The 23012-nt window shown below is 45.1% G+C and overlaps 1 protein-coding gene and 1 pseudogene across 1 annotated transcript in view; both read right to left on the bottom strand.

Moving 5' to 3' along the window:
- The window catches only part of Fbxo10 (F-box protein 10), a 50184-nt gene extending 39881 nt beyond the window's left edge, over positions 1-10303 (bottom strand). Inside the window, exon 1 of the mRNA XM_048420393.3 lies at positions 10200-10303. The gene's annotated coding sequence lies outside the window, so the exon portion shown is untranslated. The remainder of the gene's footprint in view (positions 1-10199) is intronic.
- Positions 10304-17436: 7133 nt separating this feature from the next.
- LOC125391406 (kelch repeat and BTB domain-containing protein 8 pseudogene) lies at positions 17437-18710 on the bottom strand (annotated as a pseudogene).
- Between the last annotated feature and the right edge of the window lie 4302 nt (positions 18711-23012).

Here is a 23012-nt window from a genome sequence, read left to right as displayed (position 1 = left end):
CGGAGTGCAACCACCTGCTATCCAGGTTCCTCTTTACAATGTTGGGTTTCAAGACTAGTGATGGCACAGGACACCTGACCATGCATCACAGATGTATAGGCAGACTCGCTGACTGTAAAAAAATAAATAAATAAATGAAATCGGTCCTGCAATTATTACTGAGCACCATAAAATGTCTAATTTGGACTGAGAGCATTCTACCAGAAAGTCTAAAAACTTAAGATTTCAAATCAAAATCCACAAAAGCTCAGAGCACCTGGCCTGCAGAGTGGAGAGCCCAACCACTGAAACATTATCAATCAGATTGTCACCTTCTGCTTCCCAACCTGCCACAAACGGCTCCAGCCAAGCCCTCTTTAATCATGCTCAGTTTGAGGCGATTTTCACACCAAATGATTGCTACTTTACTGGTGACATTAAACACTCAATGGAGTCAGACTGGTCTCTAGCCTGCCTCATCTATAAAAACGGAGGTAATACGACCTTAGGGACTTGTTAGGCGGATGAAAGATGCCTGGGAAGCCGTTACCATGAGCCTGACGCACAGTAAACACACAGTTAAGTGGTGGACTTCCTTCCCTGGGATGTTTTCCTAAATCACACCCCTCCCACCTCTCCTTCACCACATGTTGAGCCCTTGTCCGAAGTGCAGAAGGGACAGTGCTGACTACACACTTCCTTGGCCTAGGATCAGCTCTCATTAGCAGTGCTTGCCAAGGATTGTTATTTTAATAATGTGTCTGTCTTTCTGTGAGTTGTGTACGCTTGAGTGATGAAGCCTTAGGAGGCCAAAAGAGGGCGCTGGGTCCTCTGGAGCTGGAATTCCTAAGGGCCACTGAACTCAGGTCCTTAGAAAGAGCAGTAAGCGCTCTCAATGTTGAGCCATTTCTCCAGCCCCAACAATTCTTCATTGTATCTGGGTTAAGAAGGAAGTTCCTGGGTCCTGATCACCAAATGGCAAAGAGAACAAGTTTCTCTTATTCGCAACAGGATTGGAACAGCACCGGCAGTAAAAATTCACCCAGATGGGCATGGACCCAAGTTCCAAATATCAGCTTCTAGGAACGGTTTTTGTTTGTTTGTTTTTTGTTTTTTTCATTTTTCAAGAACAATTAAGGGAGCGAACGGTAGCACTTAAGGACCTTATGCTGGGGCCTTCCAGAACACAGTGGAAAGTCTGGACTCATAGCAGCCACAAGGCCTTCTTCAGTCAGACCAGACTGCTCTATTCCCCTTTGACTATTACTCTACATAATTTTTATTTTGGTGGCATTAGGGATTGAACCCAGGGCCTTGTGCACACGAAGCAAGCTTGCTACCACTGAGTCACACACATCACCAAGCCTTTCACTTTTGCTTTTTCACAAAGGACCTTGCTATGTTACCCAGGCTGGCCTCAAACTTTCTACTTCTACATACAAGCCCCAACAGTGTATGTTCTCCTCATTTTTACTCATGTATTTTTTGGTAGTGGTAACGATCCTAGGGCCTTGTGTATGCTAGGTTATATCCCTAGTCCCCTTCTTTTGAGACAGAGTCTTACTAAATTGCCAAGATGTGTCTTGGCTCACTCTGCTGCCCAGGCAGGCCTTGAACTTGTGATCCTCCTCTTGAGCCTCTCAAGCAGTTGAGATTACAGGCCCGCAACACCAAGCCTAGCACTTTCCTCGTCCTTAGAACTGTGTTCCCAGTCCATTAACACTCACAGTGCCTTAGCCAGGGCAAGGTACCACATGGAATAGATATTTGACCCAAAGTAGACAGAATATCCATGGTCCTTGTCAGGAATGGGAGAAACTCAGGAAAGATCACTGGAGGGACGAAGGAATGTAGCCAAATTAAAGTATGCAAGACAGGGATTCAGAGAGACAAAGAGATTTTCTTTCTTTTTAAAAAACGTTTATTTATTTTGGAGGGTGGCACCTTTCATAGCATATATGTGGAGGTCAGAGGACAATTTGTGGGACTCAGTTCTCTCCTTCCACCATATGGATCCTAGGGATTGGATTGAGTATTAGGCTTAGCAGCAAGCACCTTTACCTGCTGACCCATTTTGCTAGCTTGAGATTTTTCTTTTAATATTTTTATTAATTCTTTGAGAATTTAATACACGTATATAGTGTTGTGGTAGTCTGAATGAGAATGGCCCTCACAGACTCATATATTTGCTTAGTCTGAATGAGAATGGCCCTCACAGACTCATATATTTGCTTATTTCCTAGCTGGTGAACTGTTTAGGAAGGATGAGGAGGTATGGCCTTGTTGGAAGAGGTGTGCCCCAGGGGTGGGCCTGAGATTGACACACAGAGATTTCAAAAGTTCATGCCAGCCACAGCCAGGCCCAGTGTGTCTTTTTCTCTGTACCTGTTTCTCAGTCTGCTGCAACTTGCAGATGAGACGTGAGCTCTCGGCTGCCTCTTCATCATCACGTCTCCCCGCTGCTACGCTACACACACGATGATCATGGACTGACCCTCTGAAATGGAGCTCTCTTTTGTAAGAATTGCCTTGGTCCTGGTGTCTCTTCACAGCAACAGAACCAGGACAAACATATTTGACCACGATCATCCCTCACTCCTCCCAGATATGTCCTCTAACCTCCACCTACCTGCTTGCTCTCTTTCCACAAAATGAAAGACCAGCACTTAGCAGGAAGCAGATGTGAGTCTGATGTTCATATTGGCCATATATGCATAGGTATGGGACAGTCCACTGGTCAACCTACCAGAGGCGGCTTCTTCTGCTGCTTCTTCTTTTTTTTTTTTTCTGGTTTTTCAAAACAGGGTTTCTCTGTATAGCCTTGGTTATCCTGGAATTCACTCTGTAGACCAGGCTGGCCCTAAACTCAGAGATCCACCTGTCTCTGCCTTCCCGGTCCTGGGATTAAAGGCGTGCGCCACCACCGCCTGGCTCAGAGGCTACTTTTTAAAGAAAACTGACTCGCCCTCCCACGGAAGCTATCAACTCTCAATAGCTCCTCAGCTAAAGGTGAGGCATGGTGTCCCTCCCACTCTATGCTGGAATACTGACCAGCTTGATTTTGTCAGGTAACAAAGCCTCTGTGGGTCTATTTGTGCATCAATCCTGTAACATCCAAAAGATACTATGTCACCCAGTCCTCCCCAAACTCTGCCTGTTACAATCTTTCTGTTCCTTCTTCTGGGAAGGTCTCTGGGTCCTGTGGGGAAAATTGGTCCTTACCTGTCACCCTGCGCAAAATTCTAAATGGGTCAGAATCTCAATGTTACACCTGAGACTGAAAATATACAAGGAGAGCAGGGAATACTCTTGATGACATACTTACTTAGGTAAAGGTTTTCCTAAAGGAGCCCCAGTGGCAAACAATCAACAAGAGGGACCTCATGAAATTAAAAGGCTTCTCCACTGCAGAGGAAACAGTTAATCAACTGAAGAGGCAGCCTATGGAACATGTGTGTGTGGGGTGGGGGGGAGAATCTCTGCCGTATACATCTGACAGAGAAATGGTGTCTAGACTATATGAAGAACTCAAAAAAACTAATCATCAAGAAAATACAGTATCCAATTAAAAAAAAAAGACGGTTAATGGAACTGAAGAAAGACTTCTCAAAAAAAGGACAAAGAAGAAGAAAAGAAATACAAAGGCCAGCAAGATGGCTTAGAAGGTAAGGGCAGTTGCCATTAACTCTGACAACTTGAATTCCATCCTTGGAACACACAGGTGGAAAAGAAAACACTCTCCTGAAAATTGTCTTCTGACCTCCACACACGTGTGTGTGTGCGCACACATGTGTGTTTGTGTGTGCACATGTGTGATTACGTACACACGTACGTAATCAAAGATAAGAAGATGACAATAACAATGATGACAACCGAGCATGCTTGGTAGCATTTGCTTTAATCTGAGCATTTGAGAGGTAGAGGCAGATAGCTCTTTGTTAGTTCAAGACCAGCCTGTTCTACATAGCAAATTCAAGGCTGCTTGGGAAACACAGTGAAACCCAGTTCATTAGTCACTTTTCCATTGTTGTGATAGGACACCATGACCTAGGAAACTACAGAGGGATCATCTGGGCTGTGGTTCCACAGGGTTGGCGTCCACAGTGACAGAGTGACAGGTGGAACAGCAGGTTGAGAGCTCACATCTTAAACCATAAGCAGAAAGCAGAGGGTGTGAGTCTTTAAATTCTCAAAGTCCCCCTCCGGTGACAGACTTTTTCCAACAAGGCCACATCTCCTAAACCTCACCAAACAGTGTTACCAAATGGGAACCAAGAATTTAAATGCCACCTATGATGAGATCTGTTGCCCTCTTCTGGTGTGCAGTCAAACATTCAGACAGAAGACTGTAACATAATAGATAAATAAATCTTAAAAAAAAAAAGAATTTAAATGCCTGAGACTATGGGGGATATAGTTGAATCATCACACATAGTTTTTTTTTTTTTTTGAAAAAAAAAACCTTAAATATAAATGTCTAAAATATATCTTTTAAAGTATTTAACATTTGCATTAGCCATCAGGGAAATGCAAATTAAAACGCTTTGCCATTTCATTTACTCAAGTAAGAAAGGCTAATAGTAAGAAAACAAATGAGAAGAACAGTTGGCAAGGATGTATGGGGAGAGACACTTGTTGGGAAAGCAAAATGGTACAGTCACTATGAAAATCAATGTGGAGGTTCCTGAGAGAGCTAGAAACTCTATACCCCATGACAGAGGTGTCTGCTCATCCGTGTTCACGCCTACTCTCTTGACAATAGATAGGACATGGAGACAGCCTAGATGTCCACCACAGTGAAAACACGGTACCTGAACATAATGGAAGAAAATGGATGAGCCCGGAAAAAATTACACCGAGGCAACCGAGCGAGACTTGGAAAGACAAACACTGCATGTTTTCATTTAAACGTGGACCCAGTGTATGCTTAACTTAAAGTACCTGCAGGACCAGCTGAACAGAGCAGTGGATAAAGTGCCCGCCAACCCTGCCAACCTGGAACCATATTACAAAACAAGCCTGATGACTTGAGTATTTCACAAAGATGCCATCCTCGTAACCACAAAAAAGTGTTCAATATCAGCAATAACCAAGAAAAGCAAGTTAAAGCCTCAGGAGATATACTCACAAGAATACTTAACTAAACTGACCGAAGCAAGAATCTCCAAGTTTTGGAAGCAAGTAGAACTCACAAACAGCTAGTAAGACAGAAATTTAGAAGCTGGGCATAGGAGCTCACACCTGTAGATTCCAACTACAGGTATGAGGCAGGGGAATTGCTGTGTGTTCCAGGTCTGTCTTGGTTACATACTGAGTTCCAGAACAACTTGAACTACACAGTAAGATCTTGTATCAAAAAACAAACCAACCAATCAAGGTGTGTATGTCAGTGGAGGGAGGAGGACATGCTACCACCACTAACAAAGCAATTCTATTTAGAGGAATGTAACCTAAAAAAGTTTGTTCAGATGCACAACAGAATAAGCCTGAGGAGGGCCAGAGAGACGGCTCAAGAGTCAAGCCTGATGATCTGAGTTCCATCCTGGGAATCCACACAGTGAAAGGAGAGCCAACTCGTGCATGCCTCTGCCACTAAACAAACAAATGAGTAAATACAATTTAGAAGAGAGAATATGTCTGAGAATGTTCTTGGCACCCCACTGTCCATCCACTGCTAACTGAACTTACTGTGACCTATTCACACCAGCACATACTGTTGGCGACAGACATGGACTTCCACATGGGTGCATGCCAAGTGACACACTAAGCAAAATAAGCCAAACACAAGATGCAGACAAGGTGATCTCACACGTATAAAATTAAACTAGTTAAACTAAATGGTACTGTGTAGGGACGCACACACAAACGGTGAAACAAAGAGATGATGATCATCTACAGGTCAAGATGACAGCCTCTCAGGAGGAGGTTAAAGTCTGAAGTAGGCATTGACAATGTTCTATTTCTTTTTGTTAATTTCTTCCTTCCTTCCTTCCTTCCTTTCTCTCTTTCTTTCTTTCTTTTTTTTTTTTTGAGACAGATTTCTCAGTGTAGTTTTGGAGCCTATCCTGGAACTCACTATGTAGACTAGGCTGGCCTCAAACTCAGAGATCTGCCTGCCTCTGCCTCCTGAGTGCTGGGATCAATAGGATCAAAGGCGTGTGCCACCACCGCCTGGACCATGTTCTGTTTTTTGAGGCTGCAGTGTTTACATTGTCATTTCCTTCATTATTATTTGCTAAACTATACATTTGTGCCCCCCCCATTGCTGTGGGACAATGGTCTGTACCCTGTCACTTGTATTTTAAATAAACGCTGATTGGCCAGTAGTCAGGCAGGAAGTATAGGCGGGGAAACCAGGCAGAAAGTAGAGGCGGGCAACAAGAATTCTGGGAAAAGGGAAGTTTCAGTCTGCAGCCATCATTCAGACAGAGAGGAAGCTAGACACAAAGCAAGCAAGATGTGACTATCTCACCGAAAAGGGTAGCAAGTCACATGGCTAACATAGACAAGAATTATGGGCTAATATAAGTTATAAGAGTTAATAAGAAGCCTGAGATACTAGGCCAATCAGTTTATAATTAATGTAGACCTCTGTGTGATTTCTTTGGGAATTAATGACTGCAGAAACCAGGCAGGAGAGAAACATCAGTCAACATCTGTATATTGTACCCTTCAGAGTAAAAAACATTCAAAACAAATATAACAAAATAAATATGTTGATTCTTAGAAAAATTGAAAGGATACAAAAACTGTACCCATCTTTCTGTTTGTTTTTGAGTTGAGATTGTGCCATACTGACTCTAACTTCTAGATCCAACAATCCTCCTGCCTCAGCCTTTCAAGAGCTACCGTATCACCCTGCCAATCATGACCTTTGTTTTTAATTTGAAACCTTGATTCCCAAATTCCTAAGAGAGTACATACCAAACACATTTTCTCTTTCAGAAAGCCTATTTTCTTTTCATGTTTCTTTAAATAAGGTCTCATGTAGCGGAGGTGGACTTAACTCTTACTCCTCCTGCCTGTACCTACAGAATGTTGGGACCGCAAGCATGCACCACCCCAGCTTAAGCAGGGGATGTTTGCAATTACCTAACCTCTTAGGTCTGCAGGTGGAAACAGTCACCTGGGAACAGATGGATGCTTTGCTACGCATCACCCAAGGACCCAACCCACTTACACTTGGAAAAACAAGGCTGAATGGGTACCCACAGACGTAGGGTGGCATCTTTTTGAAATCTGCCATTCCTAGCTGGGCAGTGGTGGCACACGCCTTTAATCCCAGCACTTGGGAGGCAAAGGTAGGAGGATCTCTGTGAGTTCAAGACCAGCATGGTCTACAGAGTGAGTTGCAGGATCGCCAGGACTGTTTCACAGAGAAACCCTGTCTCGAAAAAAAACAAAACAAAAAAATAAATTTGTCATTCCTGAGAATCCTTGCTTAGGTAAGACCCTACGGACAACGTGGAACCAGTTTCCCAAAGGAATTTGGATTGGAGACTGGGGAAAGGAAGGAAGGCAGACACAGCCCTTAAATTCAAATAAAAGGCTTAAAAGGAGAAGACTGTCGATGATCTGTGCTGATCCCCCGAAGGCTAGAGGCAGTCAGCCTAACAGCAGGCTCAGTGCAAGGCCCAACAAGTGCTACGTTGGGGACACAGCTAAGCACGTGGGTGTGAACTAAAAAAAGCCCTAACCTCAGCGTCCAAGCGGGGGATCGTACTGGCATGGAGCTGGTCCCCAAAGGACACGGAGCAGCGACTACCACACATCCTTGAACTGTGCAGGGCAACTCTTCCACAGTGACACCACATAGACAACAATCTGGGTCCCCACCCACTGCTCTCCCTCCTCCGAAAGGACCTCTTTGGGCTGCAGCAGCCTCTAGAGAGCTTAGAATCCTTACTAATGAGCCTTTCTGGGAAACTCGGAAGGGGACTTGAAAAAACAAATGTGTGACTGCATTTAGTGCCCACCCCGAGAAAAGCGGCACGGAGGGGAAACATCTAACTGAAGTGGGTGGGTCCCAAACAGGTGCTTCTCTGGCCCCTTCATGTCGACGTCCCACTCTGTCACATGAGCAGGGCAACATCAAGCTGGCAGGGAAAGCCGCTGCTTGTTCACACATGGCAGGTGACTGGAGGAGAAGGGCCACCCGTGAGTGCAAACTCGAGGAACAGGATGCTGCTGTGCTCTCTGGTGTTCCTCTAGGACCGAGAACATGCCCATTACAGGAACATGCTTCTTTCACGCTTCTTTCCTTGGAAATCAGGTAAAACGGTCTGTCGCCCTGGACACTGTCCCTCTGCCCATGAGCTCTTGCTGGTTCACCATTTACACCTTTCCAGAGGTCCACTGACCCGCACCTCACCCCTGCCAACGCCCTCATCCGTGGCTTGGGATCCTACAATCTCTCAGGCCGAGGTCTGTCTCTGTTGTATCTGTTCTTCCCTCTTCACACTGCCACTCACTGAAGGGGAGACCGAAATGGGGGGAAGAGAGAAAAGAGAGCCTATGTCTGCACTACCACTGAAAAAACGAAACCAGAAAGCAGGACTTGGCGGCTGAGTGACTGGTGGTTGGCCACTGGTGCTATCATGAAAATGTAATTCCCCTGATAACCATGGAAACCAAAGGAAGGCACTATGGTGGAGGCTGCTCTCTTTAGAGAGCTAAAAACAATAAGAGGCCAGAACCCAGAGAAACAAAGCGATGCAGGCGTTCTAGGCCAGAGGAAACCCTTTCCTAACAGCTTCAACAGAGTACCATTTTCTCAGTCTCTAAATCTCAGCAGGCTTCCACCGGGGCTGGAGACCCGACAAGGTTCCTGAGACAATTCAAACCTCTCTTGTGTGCCAGTCCCCTGGGGCTAGCCGCAGTGAGGCGAGCTCCCTGTTATCTTAAAACATACTGAGACCCAGCAGAGGGACGCACATGCGTGCACACACACACACACACACACACACACACACACACACGTGCACAAAAGAGACTTTTATATAACCTCAAACTGACATAGTCAGCTATGGAAACAGCGTCACGGGGGCAAACACCATTGTCTGGTTCATAGCTTTATCTCCATCCAACTCCTTGTAGATGTACAAACAGGCAGCCGGAACAGACGAACACGGGAAAGCACAAGCCTTCTTCCTACTACCTAGTGCCAACAGCACTGAAATCTGGGCAAAATCAAAGTCCTGGCCTCATTCTGGGTGCAGTCTCTCTACATGCAGGAGGCAGCCGGATTACATGGGTTCCTAGGCACCTTCCAGGAGACAGTCAATCACTCTACTGTGCTTTTTTTGGTGGGAGCACATGCCTGGCAGTTTTCTCTCCCCTCAGAGGGAATCTGATACCCATCTGCTCAAGTAAATTAGTGTTCCCATCCTGACTCATTCTGTAGGAACAACAGGTTCACATGCCAAAGTGAAACAGAAGGCAAAGGGGGCCTGGGAAAGGGGCGAGGGTTCTACAGCCAAAAAAACCAACAACACTGATTTTTGGGCTCAGATACACATACACACAGTGGATGCTGTGCTTACTGCAAGAAAGACGTCTCTCTTGGAGTCTCTCTAGCCGGCTATTTTAGTCTATTTTAATAATGCCCGTGCTGAGAGCACTCTCTAAGGAGCCCTCGGGCCCGCACTGTGCTCATCTCTCTTCATGCTCAATCCTCAGAGCAGCCTCTGGCCGGAGTACTCATTTCTCTCTACTTTGAACAGAAGCGCCATCGACGTGGCTCAAGGTTGTCTGGCTAGTGGGTGGTGGGACTAAAACCAACTCCGGAGTTCTGGCTCACCAAATGGCTTCGGTGCAGGAGAGAGGCCGGGCAGGGGTTACCCCTCTTCCTTCATAGATTTTAGAGACCGAGTCTCCATGACTTGCTAAAGCCAGACCCACTGGGTGCCCGACTGCACACTCGCTCCTGCATCTCAGGTGGAGGCTGCCAACCGCAAAGTAGAATTCATTCTCTCGCACTCTCGGAGAGCTCTGGGGCTGGAGGCGACCGCGGGCGGTCCCCGGGGTGGGGGTGGCGGGGCAAGGCAAGGCTCTCCTGGAGCTCCGGCGGCCAAGCCCCCCCATCCCCGCACGGCCCCAGGCCGGGTCCCCGCAGCCCAGCCAGAGGCTTGGCCCGCGGCAGGGCCGAGCGGCCGGTGGCCTGGAGCATCAGCGGGCTCCCGGGAGGCCTCCGGGGCGCGTCGAGGAGCCCGCGCTCTTACCTCAGGGAGCGGCGCTGCGCGCCCCCGACCGCGACGCCCTGGAAGCCGCAGGGCTGCCCGAGGACTGCGGCGCGCCGCCAGGAGGACCGACTTCGCCGCAAGCCCGGCCCCCGACGACTGTCACGTGACGCGGGGGCGGAGCTCGACTGGGAGCGCGGGGCCGGGAGACTGGAGGGAAGGTGGAGTTAGCGGGTCTCGGCGAAGCGCGAGGATGGCCTCGGAAGGGGCAGGAATAGCATCCGTGGGCGAGAACTGCAGGACTATCCCAGGGGGTCAACGCGGATCCTCCCCTGCACTAGTAGCCTAACAGCCCCATGGGCTGTGTGCGGATGAGTACACAGGAGCTGGGTTCACCCTGCGAACAAAGCATGATGTATGTCAATGATGTGTAGTAACTGTTGCTCCAGCTAATAGTTATGGGCCCGGGATAACAAAGCTGTGATGGCCCCTGTTCTAAAATCCGTTGGAGACGATAAACACAAACCGCTATTTAAGTCCATATGTATTTAAAATTATGTGAAGTAACGTGAAAAGAGCCCTGGTTTAAAACCTGGGGTTGAGAGACGTGATGAGAATAGCTATATGGAAAAGGGGTAGGGGAAGTCAGTGTGAGAAAGTTCCTGAGCCGAGGGAGACAAGATTGCTCCTTAGAGAAATACGAAGTGTTGTGGGTTTTTTTTTAAACAACAACAAAAAGACGTTTTATTTTTTATGTGTATGAGTGTGCACCTGAGTTTATGTGCACCCTATGCTTGCAGAGGCCACCGGAAGCCAGCAGAGGTTGGGTATGCTGGAACTGGAGTACAGACAGTTGCCGGCCACCAAGATTGGGCTGAAGTACTGGTCATGGATGTGGGCACACAGATTTGAGACGGTTTTGCAGTAGGGTCAAATTTGGGTTGTTGTGGGAAAACTGGGGGAATCTCCTCTTCTGGTTTAACGGACTGCCATAGCTCCAGAAGGTGTGCCTGCAGAAATGGAACTGTTAGAGGCAGAACATAGATGGAGACGGAGGATCAGTAACTCAGTTTTGAACTTCTTCAGTTTGTGATGCCTGTGTAGTGTCAAGGTCATTGATTTCAAAAAGTAGCGGGATGGGGTGAGGGGAGAGCCCGAGAGATGGCCCAGCCATTAAGAGCGCTGGCTGCTCTTGCAGAAGACCCAGGTTTGATTCTCAGCGCTCATACAGCCGCTCACCATCCTCTATAACTTGAGTTCCAGAATGCCCTCTTCTGAACACATGTGGTGCACGGACATACACATAAAGAAAGCACACATACACGTAAAATAATTTTAAGAATTTTTCAAAAGCATCTGAACTCAGACCTCTGAATTGAGGAAGAGACTGTCAAGTGCAGAAACCTAACTCACCAAGAACGTTGAGAAGTTCCTCCACCTGACTCCTGTGGTCCCACTGCCCTCTGCCGACTCCTAGCTCTACAGGGGAAAAAATGGTCTGTTAAAATGCATTTCATCTATTACTACTGTATGATGAATTTGGCATGATGGGGTAGGGCGTACATTACCATGTAGCTGTAGAGATTTTAGCTGTTTTGTTTTCTGTAGCGGTTGGAGCAAATTCTTGCACATGCTGGGCAAGTGCTCTCTCCTTCACCTACATTCCAGCCCTCAACTGCTCACCTGGGTAAAGCCCAAACCAAACCCCTAGACCTAAAAGCAGCACTTAAAGACTGAAAGCTGTACCCCGGGCCCACAGATGTAGTGGGAAGGCCACGCCTAGGTCAAGTGCAGCGCAGAACAGGATACACTCATCCTACAATTAACTTGGTGATGTTGCTCGCTTCTGACGGCTGGCAAACCGATCACATGTCTAATCCTTTGAAAAGTGCCCCATTGTATGAAACCAGCAGGCTGGATATGAATTTCAATAAGCAATGAAAATCCTGAGTTCCTGGATTTGTGCCACCGAACGTTGTTGTTTCGGCATTTCTGTAAAAGACGTAGGACTTCCAAAGGAGACCGGTGGTGGCTGTCTGTCGCGGCACTCTGTCGGTCCTCTTCATTAGTGCTACAGGTGTCACGTGCCACGTGAGGGATTTTACATGCCAAAACAATGGAGCTTATTTAAGATTTCTTTATTTTTATTTTGCGTGCATGGGTGCTTTGGCTGCATGTGTGTTGGTGCATAAGAACGGCATTTGTAGGCAGTGGGTTGCTCCTGTTTTTCTGCCCTGATCTGTCTGGTACAGCCTTCCATCCCAACATGTGCGCAATGATTTCCCCTACTGTTGGTTGACTTTTCTCCTTCACTAGACTGCAGCGGGCTTGCTCATCTTTGCAGCCTGGCACATAATCCGTATATCCATGCAAGTGGATAAGTGGATATACTGTCTCCTCAGCCACGTGAACCTTTTCTTTATAGAAAGATGAGACTCAGGCAGAGTCATTTGTCCAAGAACACGACAGCTGTCATCTTTTTCGGCCACCTGCAGGTCTCAGCTTTCTCCCTACATATGGGGGTTCCTCACTGATGAGCTTCTTATGGAAGTGAAGGCGCCAGATGCTTCCTCTGTCTTTCCATGCAGTTTTAACTTTACAAATAAATACTCCCCCCTGCAGAATTGAGACCTACACGCTATATATAGCCACGTCTCCGGAACACTGTCAGCAACACTATGTAGAGCATCATCGAGTGCCGTGGAAGCTGTGAGCTCGCATCCCTCAGAGTAAGTGGTGGCACCTAATGATCAACAGACAAACAGAGATGGTCCAGTCAGGTCTCCCAGGAAACCTGATTCTCTAGTGATCCTGACGTTCCTTTTATCTTGTTAATGAAATATTTTCCTTACTACTGCCAAAAACGGATTTTGATGTTTGCAACTAAAAATTCAGACTCACATGATTTATATTAAGACGCTGAAGTTGTTAGCCAGGACTGTGAACTCCAGATTCTCGTGTTCTTCCACACTCGTATCGCCCTGTCCCAGCAATCCACAATATTTACACTCTGCATTGATGTCTCTGTATCAGTTTTTTTTTTTTACTGAATTTTTATGGAAGCTGAAAATAAACATCTTGAGAGGCTTCACGGGGAGGCGGCTGTCAGCAGAACATCTCAAAGGCAGAAATGCTGTGCATCTGCTCTATCATTTTCATCTTTCACTCTCTCTCTGGTGTAGGTGCATGTTCATTTGTGCATGTGTGTGCACATGAATGGGGGGCAGAGGTCACCATTGAGCAGCTTTCTCTATTGTTCTTCGCTTTAATTTCCCCTTTTCCCCCTTTACTGAAAATAAATTGTTCTCATACAATATATATCCTGATTACAATTTCCCCTCCTCCATTCCTCCCAGTTCCTCCCCTATTCCCCTCCCAACAAGACTCTTTTGTCTCTCATTGGGGGAAAAAAAGGCTTTTTTCCCTAAGGAATAAAAATAAAATACAATAAGATAAAACAAAAATTACAATCAGAGTTGGGCAAAAAAAAAAAAAACCACGCAAAAAAAATTCAGAGACCCACTCATTCCCACACTCAGGAATCCCATAAAAACGCTGTACTGGAGGCCATAATATACGCACAGAGGACCTGATACAGACAGGGGCGGGCTGTGTTTCCTTGGTCTCTGTGAGTCCACGGAGCTTTGATCTTGTTGGTTTAGAGCACCTTGTTTTCTTGAGGTGTCCCCTCTGGCTCTGACACTCTTTCCAGTCCTCTTCTAAGGGATTCTCTGAGCCTTGAGGGGAGGGATTTGGTGTACACTTCCTGTTTAGGGCTGAGTGTTCCAAGGTCTCTCACTCTCGAATACTGTCTGTCTGTAGGTCTCTGTATTTGTTCCCATCTGCTGCCAAAGGAAGCTTCTCTGGTGGCTGAACAAGTATATGTAGAAAGTATAGCAGAATATCATTAGGAGTAATTTTATCACAGCATTTTTAAGATCAGTAGCGTTTGGCTTTACCTTAGGTCCCTGGCCTATCTAGTCTCTGGTTCTTGGTTAGCCAAGTAATGTTAGGTATGGGTTCCATCTCTTAGAGTGGGCATTAAGTCAAATCAGCTATTGGCTGGTCACTCCCACAAGCTTTGTGTCACTGTTGCCCTAGCATATCTTGCACGCAGAATATCACTGTAGATCAAAGGGTTTGTGGCTGGCTTGGTGTTGACATTTCTCTTTCGGTAGCATGCAGAATATCTTCCCGTATCAAAGCTGCCAGAATGGAAGAAGGAAGGCTCTATGTAAGCACCAACTTAACTTCTCCGTGTTCAGTGAGTTGTGTAGGTTTTGTCTTCAGCAATGGGACCTTGCTGTTAGTTTGTAGAGCCCAACATGTCTTTGCCTTGGCAACATCCTTGATTGTTTGGGGATTCCCATGGACCCCTTTGACCAACAACTCAATTAGATGTATTGTAATCCAATCCCAATACTCAAAGCTTTATTTGGTGACAAGAGATGGCCAGTTGGCACTCTGCCTCCCCATTATTTGGCAATTTCATTTAGATTGCCTTCATATCTGCATGTATTTTATGACACTTCTCTTGCATTAGGTTATCACGCTACTCCTCAAATGAGCCTTAGTTTTTTTGTCTCTCCCCTTACTTCCCTTCTCTTCCCCTCACCACTTGATCCTCCCATTCCAGCCCTGCCCCCACCAATCCATAACTGTCTATTCTGTTTCCCTTTCCTAGGGAGAGCTCTCACACTTAGTCTCTTACACTATACCAACACTCGGTGGTTCTACGGTTGTTTCTAATGTCCGGCTATTATGAATAGAATATCCATAAACATGGTTGAGCAAGTGCTCTTGTGGTAGGATGGAGGGTGCTTTGAGTATATACCCGAGAGTGGAATATAGCTGGATTTTGAGGTAGATTGATTCCCATCTTCCTGGGGAATCGTCACACTGATTTCCATAGTGGCTGCACAAGTTTGCATATCACCAGCAGTGGATGAGTGTTTCCTTTACTCCACATTCTTGCCAGTATGAGCTGACACTTGTTTTCATTGATCTTAACCATTCTTTTTTTTTTTCTTTCTTTCTTTTTCCTACGCGGATCTATGGTGGATAGCGGAAGCCTGTGGGTCACTCTGCAGGCTGGCGGAGGGTGCTGACAGATGGTACGGAACTACTTGTGGCGGCTGGGAATCGATGATCTTAACCATTCTGATGGGTAGTTTTGATTCACATTTCCCTGAAGGCTAAGACTATTGAACACTTCTTTGTTCCTAACAATTTGAGTTTTCTTGTTTGAAAATTCTCTGTTTAATTCTGTACCCTATATTTTAATTGGATTATTTGGGTTTTTTAATATCTAGGGTTTTTTTTTTTAGTTTTTTGTATACATTCTGGATATTAGCTCTCTATTAGATATATAGTTGGTAAAAATCTTTTCCCATTCTGTAGGCTGCCACTTTGTCTAAATGACAATGTTCTTTGTCATATAGAAGTTTCTCAGTTTCATGAGGTCCCATTTATTAATTGTTGATCTTAGTGCCTGTGTTAACAGTGTTCTGGTCAGAAAGTCTTTTTTGTGTGTGCTAATGAGTTCAAGGCTATTCTCACTTTCTCTTCTTTTTCTTTCTTTTCTCTTTTCCTTTCTTTCTTTTCTTTTTCCCAAGACAGGATTTCCCTGTGTAGCCCTTGGCTGTCCTGGGAACTCACTCTATAGACTAGGCTGGTCTCAAACTCAGAAATTTGCCTGTCTCTGCGTCCCAAGTGCTGGGATTAAAGGCGTGCACCACCACCACCCAACTCCCACCATCTCTTCTATCAGCTTTAGTGTATCTGATTTTATGTTGAGGTCTTTGATCCACTTGGAGTTGAGTTTTGTGTAGGGTGATAGGTACAGGTGTATTTGGAGTCTTCTGTACGCAGCCATCCATTTGACCAACACCATTTGTTGAAGATGCTGTATTTTTTCGTGTGCCTTTTTTCCCCCTGGCTTCTTTATCAAAAATGAGGTGTCCATAGATGTGTGGATTTATGCCTGGGCTTTCAATTCAAGTCCATTGATCAAAATGCTGTTTTTACTACCATAGCTCTATAGTACAGCTTGAAATCAAGGCTGGCGATGCCTCCAGCAGTTCTTCCGTTTGTCAGAATTGTTTTAGCTATCCTCAGTTTTTTGTGTTCCCATATTAAGTGGAAAATTGTTCCTTCAAGGTCCATGAAGAATTGTGTTACAATTTTAATGGGGATTGCATTGAATTTGTAGATTTCTGTGTACCCATGGCTGTCCTGGAACTTGCTCTGTAGATCAGGTTAGTCTTTTCTTTTTCTATTTTTTTTCTTTTTCTTGTTTTTGAAAACAAAATTTTATAAGTAGTTGTAAAAGCTTCACATTGTAAGTTAACTTTCACGGTACCAACAATGACTGGACAGGCAAAGAATGGAAAAAAGGTTGGGCAACAAAACAGTCCATGTTAGTGCAAACTTGGAATTGTAAAACTGAATCCAGTTGGACCAAAGGCCATCAGCCACATCCTATCACACAAAGAGCAGACCTTGTGAAGTCATGGCCATGGAAGTAGCATGCTAATCTCAAAGATAAACAGAGGTTCAAACCATTTAAGTCAATCTAGCTACATGGGAATTAATTTTTACGAGCACCAGTCACCTGCAAATCTGAGCCCTTTCTGGGATTTTAAAAAATAAGCAGTGTTAGCACTTGAAAAAGTTATGGACAGAAAACTGCCACTTCAAAGTTTGAACTTCAAGTTACAGGAGAATATGAAATAATCTGACTAAAGGTTCTTTCTGAGACTGAGCATTCCTTCAGCTTGACAGAGCACATTTAATCTCATACACTTGAAAACAGTACACAACAGATATGTAAATACACATAAATAGTACGAATGAGGATCTAAGTTAGTGCTTGTCTGTGTTAGAGAGATCACAACTAAATAAATGATATTGCCTCATAATGTTAACCGTATTTAAAATAAAGTTGTGTTAGTTTGGATGTCTCTACCCAGGAATACTCAAGTTGCTTTTTAAAAGTGCATAGTTGTCTTGATTCACCGGGTTTCTCAGGGACTGCTTCTCACAAAATTCCAGAATGATACTTTAAAGCCAGGGGTAGGAAATGCTGATAATTACACTTTGTTCCCTTTCCTTACTGAAATGAAAATGGCATGAAGGTAAAAGCGAATCCCTCCCCACAATCGTGACGAGCACCCATTTCTGTCTACAAAACTCTCTCGGTTTTCTTCAATGCCGACAGCGTTTCCAAACAAGGTCTCTTAGTAGGAGATGACAGAGACATTCCATGGTCTGCCACATCTTACAGTACTTTCTGAAGACACTGAGGATAGAGTTTAGTCACAGCACACTCAAAATGGCGGCCAAGGTCCCACAATCGATCAGGGGTCTCGTACACTTTCATCCACTGGTCGGCAATGCCGTCCATCATACTGGTAAAGAGAATTTTTCCTGCTGGTTCTGAAGATGTGTTCTTCCACTGTCACTTGAGTAGCTCGGACAAACGGAGTTTATTCTGGAGAAGTACTAGCTTAAGGTATGGATTTATGGACTGATCACATGGAAAGTCCTTCTTACGAGTCCATTTATTTAGCTCTGTATCATAGGCATCTACAGTAGACACACGCTGATGATTTCCACAGGTTCCAGCTATGTAGTCGATCGAGTCCTTGTACACAGCTGCCAAGCCCTGGATTCTAGGCATAGGCATGGGGGTTAAAAATCCCCAGTAGTCTTTTTGAGGCTCATAGAAGAGGGAAAATTCCCCCGTCAAACATTGATCTTTTGTCTGTGCTCCACAGCACTGTGAAACTCCCCTGCAACCAGCATGGCACAGACAGTATGCTGTCATAGCGCTCCACAGACTGCAGGGAGTTTCTTCCATCACCTTCATACACACGCCCTTCAGTTGCATACATGTTACCACAGCAGTGCACGAGTTTGCAGCCTATTCTGGCTCGAAGCAAGGATGGCTTGAATAGCCATGCATTCAACAATCATTTTCTCCCTTATGATCGATGGGGACCTCACTGCTGCTTGGCCTGTACCCTCCTGCGATGTAAATGTCATGATCTGGTGATAAAATGATCCCAACTTCTCTTAGGTCTTTCGGTGGTTTGCATAGTTTAAACACTCTTCCTGTGACTATATCTAGACAAGGCAGTGTGTGCTTCTTTCCTGGGTGTTTGTGTGCAGCATCAGAACATGATCATTTCAGAAGCAGTCATTCCAAGCCTCTGCATACAGCCATCGGTGTTGGATAGCCCCTTTTCTCCATAGCTTTTGGTTATGGCCTGTGCAAACTGAGGTGGAATTTTCTCTATAAATGTATCTTCCATCAATGGAAAACGTATACATTTGGCAAAAATTTTTGGAAAGTGTACTTCTCTTTCATTCTGCTCAGGTTCAAACCACCATACAATGCCCTCATAAACGTGCTCTTCCCGGTCTACATTTAAATCATCACTGTCTAGTGTGCTTCTGAGTTGGTCTTTTGTCAGCTGAAGAAACTTGTCCTTTGGTGACACACAGAAACTTTTTACAGATGTGTTGTTTTGATCGATCTCCAAGTTCCGATCAGATTAGTCTTAAACTCACAGAAATCTGTCTGCCTCTGCCTCCAAGAGCTGGAATTAAAGACATGTGCCACCACCGCCCAACTAACCACCGTTCTTTTTTTATATAAATTATTTTTTATAATTTATTTATCATTATTTTATGTGCATTGTTGTTTTGCCTGCAGGAATATCCATACGAGTGAGCCAGATCCCTAGGACGGAGAGACAGACAGTTGTGAACTGCTATGTAGATGCTGGGAATTGAACCCACATCCTTTGGAAGAGCAGACAGTGCTCTAAACCTCTAAGCCATCTCTCCAGTCCCCTCGTCGTTCTTTTTATTGGGGAACTGAGGTCACTGATGTGGAGAGATGTCTGTGAGCAATGATTGCTGGCTCCTGTTGTTGTTTTGGACTGCATGTGTATATGGTCCCCTGCACATTCTTTAGGTCTGGGGTTAATTATTCCTTGTGTTCTCTTGGGTCTAGTGAACCTCTTTAGGTTTGGGTTTTCCTTGTAACATCTTCTGTAGGGCTGGATTTGTAGATAGTTCTTAAATTTGTTTTTTTTAATCATGGAATGTCTTATTCTCTCCAACTATAGTGATTAAAAATATTGCTGAGCATGATAGCCCGGGCTGGCATCTGTGGTCTCTTAGAGTCTATATGGATATTTTCGGCTTTTAGAGTCTCCATTGAAAAGTCAAGTGTAATTCTAATAGATCTGCCTTTATATGTTACTTGGCCTTTTTCCTTGAAGCTTTTAACATTCTCCGTTCTATAAATTTAGTGTTCTGGTTATTTTCTTTCCTGGTCCAATTTATTTTGTGTTTTGTAAACCTCTTGTACCTGATAGGCATCTCTTTTAGGTTAGGGAAATTTTCTTCCCTGATTTTGTTGAAAATATTTTCTGTGCCTTTAGCCTGGGCTTCTTCTCCTTCCTCTCTTCCTATTATTCTTAGATTTGGTCTTCTTATACTGTCCCAGATTTCCTGGATGTTTTGTGCCAGGATTTTAGAGTTAACATTTTCTTTGGCTGATGTATCCATTTCTTCTATCCTGTCTTCCATGCCTAAGATTCTTGCTTCCATTCCTTGTTCTGCTGGTGAGCTCGCTTCTGTGGTTCCTGTTAAAGTTCCTAAATTTTTCATTGCCAGATTTCCCTCACGTTGGGTTTTCTTTATTGATTCTATTTCTACTTTCGTGCCTTGGATAGTTTTTATTTATTTTATTCCACTTTTCATTTGAGTATTATAGATTTCTTTAAGGAATTTATTCATTTTCTCTTTAAGGATTTCTGTCATATCATAAAGGTTGTTTTACAGTCTTTTTCTTGTGCTTCAGCTATGCTGGAATATTCAGGGCCTACTGAGGTAGGGTTGCTCGGCTCTAGTGGAGACATACTGCCCTGGTTTTTATTGTACTTTTAATGATGTCTAGGCATCTAGGTTTGGGAAGATTGCCATTCTGAGTGCTGATATCTGGTTTCGTCTTTGTTGGGTCAATGTGTTGTTCCTTGGTTTCCGTTGCTCTCTCTGGCTGTTAGGAGAGTGTGGTGGCTGAGCTGCCCAGTAGGAAATTCTTCTGGGGTCCTGATAGGTGTGGTCACTGGGATTCTTGGTAAAATGTGTTTCCGAGTATTGAAAACTGACACTTAGGAATGGGGATGGGCTGGGGTGGGGGAAAGGAGTCCACAGGAGAGAGGAAAGCAGGGTGTTCCACTAAGATCTGCTTAGTCCTCTGGCAGAGAGTGAGGAGAGGCCACAGCAGGGAGCCTGCTACAGAGCTGGGGCTGCATGCAACTGGGGAATTAGATCTGGAGGAGTGGAGGGAGAGGTAAGGTCTCCAGTTAGACCGCCTGCTTCCCTGGCCAAAGTGTTCCACTTTTATTTTTTGAGACATGGTATTATTGCTGTGCCTGGAGCCCACTGTTTAGGCCAGACTGGCTGGCCATTGAACTCTTGGCATCTTCCCATCTCTGCCTTTCCAATGGTACATTACAGACTCCCAGCTGCCACTCGTTCCAACTTTTCTTCAGGCGATGCAGGAGATCTGAGCTCAGGTCCTCTGGTCCAGCAGACACTTACCTCCTCAGCCCTCTTCTATGTAATCCTAAAACCTTTAATTTTATTTTTCATCTTTAAAGACAAGAGTGGAAATGAAACTTACTAATGTAACTGAGAAAAGGAGGACCAGCAGGCCTCTTAGGGCTGTTGTCAGCCTTACAGAGTGATTCCCTCTTCCTTTCTGTAGTATTGGGGATCAAACAGGGGCTCAGGTACACCAGGCAAACTCTCAGCTACTGAGCTGCAACCCAACTCAGTTAGTTAGTTTGAGACAGGGTTTCACCAAGTAGCCCTGCCTGGCCTGGAACTTGTTATATAGACTAGGCTCATCTTGAATCAACTGCCTCTGCCTCTCAAGTGCTGGGATTAAATGTGTGTGCCACCATGCCAGGCCTTGCATGTTTTATTTCTAAAGGTTTACTGTTTGAATTATGCAAATGTGTCTGCACGTGTGCATGTGCACACATGCAGTTGCCTGTGGAGTCCAGAAGAGGGCACTCGATTCCCAGGAACTGGAGTGAGATTGACTGTGAACTTTATGTCATGGGTGCATGAAAATAAACCTGTGTCCTCCGCAAAGAGCAGTAAACACTTTAACCACTCAGCCATCTCCCTAGCTCATGGTTTAGTTCTAAAGAGACAAATTAAGAATATTATACTAGACTAGAAGATGGGTTAGGAGTGTGGCTCTGGAGGGTGAGGCACTTGCTGCCCACCAGTGTGGGCTCTCCTGACCCAGTTGACTAGCAGAGGCAGCCTAAACACTAGTTCCAGGTTGAGTGACACTCTACCTCAGCATACAAACTAGAGAGCAGTCGAAGAAGACAACCTACTTTAACTTCAGGCCTGTATTCACATGTGCACAAACATGCATATACACACAAGCCACATATAAGTGCATGCCGCACAAACATCTTTTTTTAAAAAAAAAAATTCATTTTATTAATCTGTCTGTGTGTATAGGTGCTCTGGAGGCCAAAGGTGGTTGTCAGATCCCTGAAGCTGGAATGATAGCTCATTGTGTTCAGTGTCGGTGTTGGGATTTCCATCGCAAGATCAGAAAGTATTATTAACCACTGAGCCATCTCTCCAGCCCCTGCACATTCTTACAAAAAAAAAAAAAATGAAGCATGTGAATGTTTTTGCAATGGTCTAATGCTTCAGTAGCAAGTCTATCACCCTTTACATGTGGCTTCCATGTTTGGGTGAATTTGTGCTAATGTAGACAGCTGGCACCATGCAAGCATACTTTAATCCTGAAAACATGGAAAGACCACAAAGCAGGGTAGGGGAAGAGTATACTGTTTTTAACTTGTTTCCCTTTTCATGTTTTTGTGTGTGTTTGTATGTGTATGTGTGTGAGGGGGGATGTGCTATGGTGTGTGGGGCAGGCCAGAGGAGAACATGTGGGAGTCAGTTCTCTGCTTCCACCGTTTAGGTCCTGGAAGTTGAGCTCTAGCCTTCAGATTTGGCGGCAAGCGCCTTCACTCCCGAGCCGTCTCGCTGGTCTGAACAACGGTTTTCTTTCGAATTTATTTTTACAGTCTGTAATAGAAAGGTAGGTGAGCCTGGCACACATGATGGCGCACACAGGAGACAAAGCCAGGCAGATCCCTGTGAGTTTGAAGTCAGCCTGGTGCTGGTTTACTGTGGAGGCTTGTATCGCGGAATCTAGAACTGCAGTGCAGGCAGCGGCCAGCAGATGTCAGCATGGAGTCGATTTGAGGAGCAAGCTTGAGGGTTTCTTTCTCTTCTGCTCATCAATTCGCCCCAAACACGCTGCCTCCTGTCTTCCTCAGACACCCCTGCCTCAGCTTTCTCAGACACTCTTCATTCTTGCTCTGGCAAAGTGCTAACGGTCTCTACTTGCTGTATCTTCCCAACAGAGCCTTCTTTCTCTGCTTCTTCCCCAACCAAAGAGGGTCCAAGTTCTCTTCCATCTTCTCACAACTACTTGCACTTGGCTCTCACAGTCATTAAGATAATGAGGTCGTCAGAAATGAAATGATGGGGGGAGGTGATGTAATGTCTGCTGGACTCCATAAAACATTTCTTTCATTCTTTTTCTTCTTTTTCCTACGTTTTTTGAGACGGTGTCTCAATATGTAGCCATAAACTCACAGAGATACACCTACGTGCCTCTGCCTCCTAAATGCTTGTATTAAAAGCTTGGCATCTCTCTCTCTCTGTCTCTCTGTCTCTCTCTATAGTATGATCTGTGCGCCCATGTGAATTTATGTGTAGCCCATGCATGCA

This window comes from Myodes glareolus, chromosome 16 (assembly GCF_982192425.1).
Source record: "Myodes glareolus chromosome 16, mMyoGla1.1, whole genome shotgun sequence".
Classification (NCBI taxonomy): Eukaryota; Metazoa; Chordata; class Mammalia; order Rodentia; family Cricetidae; genus Myodes; species Myodes glareolus.
This window is presented reverse-complemented; position numbering and strand designations above follow the sequence as displayed.